Source organism: Acipenser ruthenus, unplaced genomic scaffold (genome assembly GCF_902713425.1).
Source record: "Acipenser ruthenus unplaced genomic scaffold, fAciRut3.2 maternal haplotype, whole genome shotgun sequence".
NCBI lineage: Eukaryota > Metazoa > Chordata > Actinopteri > Acipenseriformes > Acipenseridae > Acipenser > Acipenser ruthenus.
The window spans coordinates 1,151-5,000 of record NW_026707478.1 but is presented as its reverse complement, the minus strand read 5'-3'; positions in this window follow the sequence as shown (position 1 = coordinate 5,000).

The window sequence follows — 3,850 nt, the reverse complement described above, 5'->3', positions numbered from 1 at the left end:
CTCTGCCCGGGGTGCAGAGCCTCCCACATGGCTTGACTTATTATTTTTACTTAAATATTTTTTTGATCAAAAGACCATGCCCTTAGTAATATGCACTTACCCCCACAGTGTATCTGTTATCTAATAGCATTATGAGAGCAAGTCACTACTTCATGCCGACCTCCTGGAACTGCCGCTCGGCCACCCAGACCCACTTTGTCCACTAAGGTTTTTTGTGGCTATGGTAATGTATTATTATTATGTGTTTATTTAGCAGACACCTTTATCCAAGTCGACTTACAGAGACTAGGGTGTGTGAACTTTGCATCAGCTGCAGAGTCACTTACAATTACATCTCACCCAAAAGACGGAGCACAAGGAGGTTAAGTGACTTGCTCAGGGTCACACAGTGAGTCAGTGGCTAAGGTGGGATTTGAACCGGGGACCTCCTGGTTACAAGCCCTTTTCTTTAACCACTGGACCACACAGCCTCCAATGTAGCACTATTCTGACTCTAGTCAATTCTATTCTAACTATGGTCATTTAGCTCAATGGTGACTCTGGTCATGTAGCTCAATGGTGACTCTGGTCATGTAGCTCAATGGTGACTCTGGTCATGTAGCTCAATGGTGACTCTGGTCATGTAGCTCAATTTTGACTATGGTCAGTGCGGCAGTGTGGAGTAGTGGTTAGGTCTCGGGACTCTTGACTAGAAGGTCGTGGGTTCAATCCCAGGTGGGGGACATTGCTGCTGTACCCTTGAGCAAGGTACTTTACCTAGATTGCTCCAGTAACAATCCAACTGTATAAATGGGTAATTGTATGTAGAAAAATAATATAATTGTATGTAAAAATAATGTGATATCTTGTAACAATTGTAAGTCGTCCTGGATAAGGGTGTCTGCTAAGAAATACAGTGGCTCTCAAAAGTATTCACCCCCCTTGGACTTTTCCACATTTCATTGTGTTACAACATGGAATCAAAATGGATTTAATTGGGAGTTTTTGCCACTGATCAACACAAGAAAAGTCCATAATGTCAAAGTGAAAAATAAAATCTACAACTTGTTCTAAATTAATTACAAATATAAAACAGAAAATAATTGATTGCATAAGTATTCACCCCCTTTGCTATGACACACCTAAATAAGCTCTGGTGCAACCAATTGTCTTTAGAAGTCACATAATTAGTTGAATGGAGTCCACCTGTGTGCAATTAAGGTGTTTCACATGATTTCAGGTTAAATACACCTGTCTCTGGGAGGTCCCACAGTTGGTTAGTACATTTCCTAACAAAAACTACATCATGAAGGTGAAGGAACATTCAAAGCAAATCCGGAATAAGGTTCTTCAAAAGCACCAATCAGGGGTAGGATATAAGAACATTTCCAAGGCATTGAATATCCTCTCAGAGCACAGTAAAGTCCATTATTAAGAAATGGAGAGAATATGGCACAACTGTGAATCTGTCTAGAACAGGCCGTCCTCAAAAACGGAGTATCCGGGCGTATAGGGCACTAGTCAGGGAGGCCACCAAGAGGCCTATGGCAACTCTAAAGGAGTTACAGTGTTCCACGGCTGAGCTGGGAGACACTGTGCATATGGCAACAATAGCCCGGGTGCTTCACAAAACTGGCCTTTATGGGAGAGTGGCAAAAAGAAAGCCATTGTTGAAAAGAACTCGCATCAAATCTCGGCTAGAGTTTCCCAGAAGGCATGTGGGAGACTCTGAGACCAAGTGGAAGAAGATTCTATGGCCTGATGAGACCAGAATAGAGCTTTTTGGCCACAACGCTAAGCGCTATGTTTGGCGCAAGCCTAACACCGTACATCATCCTGAGAACACCATCCCTACCGTGAAGCATGGTGGTGGCAGCATCATGCTATGGGGATGCTTCTCTGCGTCAGGGCCTGGAAAGCTCGTGAAGATAGAGGGCAAAATGGATGCGGCAAAGTACAGAGAAATCCTGAAGGAAAACCTGCTGAAGTCTGCAAGAGACCTGGGACTTGGAGAAGATTCATCTTCCAGCAGGACAATGACCCCAAACATACAGCCAAAGGCACACTGGAGTGGCTTAAAAACAAAAAGGTCAATGTCCTGGAGTGGCCCAGTCAAAGCCCGGACCTCAATCCAATTGAGAATATGTGGAAAGAGTTGAAAATTGCTGTTCACCAAAGGTCCCCATCCAACTTGACGGAGCTTGAGCAATTTTGCAAAGAAGAATGGGCAAAAATAGCAGTGTCCAGATGTGCAAAGCTGGTAGAGACTTATCCAAATAGACTCATGGCTGTAATTGCTGCCAAAGGTGCCTCTACCAAATATTGACTCAAGGGGGTGAATACTTATGCAATCAATTATTTTCTGTTTTGTATTTGTAATTAATCTGTGGAGAAGATCTTCCCTGTTTTTCAACATTTACTTTTCAAAACGAACATTTGTCATTCAAAAGTCCAACAGCATAATGCAAGGAGAATGGCTAATTCATTAGGAACAGTCATGTTGAAGACAGTACCAGTTTCAAATGATTAAAAACTGGGAAACTGTTTGAGAAAAGAAATATATAAAATAGTTTATTTAAAAATATTTAATATATACACATTTTTTTAAGAAATACTGTTCCAATGGTCATTTCAAATGTGCTGCGAGTTTAAAATCGTCTGGAAATTAAACACTGATGCCTTTTTTAATTGTATTGTTTTTGAAAAAAGTTGAAAGGCTGGGAGAATCTTCTGTGGAGAAGATCTTCCCTCCCTTTCAACATTAATTCTCAAACTGAATGCAGTAGGGATTCAAGGAAATGCATGCACATGGATTAGGGAGTGGTTAACATGTAGAAAACAGAAAGTACTAAATAGAGGAGAAACCTCAAAATGTAGTGAGGTAGCCAGGGGTGTACCTCAGGGATCACTATTAGGTCCTCTGCTATTCCTAATCTACATTCATGATTTAGATTCTGGTATAGTAAGCAAGCTTGTTAAATTTGCAGACGACACAAAAATAGGAGTGGCGGCAAACACTGTTGTAGCAGCAAAGGTCATTCAAAATGATCTAGACAGCATTCAGAACTTGGCAGACACGTGGCAAATTACATTTTAATAGAGAAAAGTGTAACGTATTGCACACAGGCAATACAAATGGGCATTATAAATATCATATGGGAGATACTGAAATTGAAGAAGGGATCTATGAAAAAGACCTAGGAGTTTATGTTGACTCAGAAATGTCTTCATCGAGACAATGTGAGGAAGCAATAAAAAAGGCCAACAAGATGCTCGGATATATTGTGAGGTGTGTTGATTTTAAATCAAGGGAAGTAATGTTAAAACTTTACAATGCATTAGTAAGACCTCACCTAGAATACTGTGTTCAGTTCTGGTCACCTTGTTACAAAAAGGATATTGCTGCTCTAGAAAGAGTGCAAAGAAGATGGTTAATCTTCCCTCTGACATTCTCCATTGACAAATTGAGGGATGCGCACCAGGCCGCACACCCGCCGCTCCGGATTCGGGGATCTGAACCCGACTCTCTTTGGATCGGCCGGGGGGCGACGGAGGCAATCACCCCTCCCTTTCAGAACGGCATTCGCCTATCTCTTAGGACCGACTGACCCATGTTCAATCATTTTCTGTTTTGTATTTGTAATTAATTTAGAACAATTTGTAGATTTTATTTTTCACTTTGACATTATGGACTTTTTTTGTGTTGATCAGTGGCAAAAACTCCTAATGAAATCAATTTTGAATTCCATGTTGTAACACAATAAAATGTGGAAAAGTCCAAGGGGGGTGAATACTTTTGAGAGCCACTGTAAATAATAACAATAATAATAATAATAATAGTCATGTAGCTTAATTTTGACTCTGGTCATGT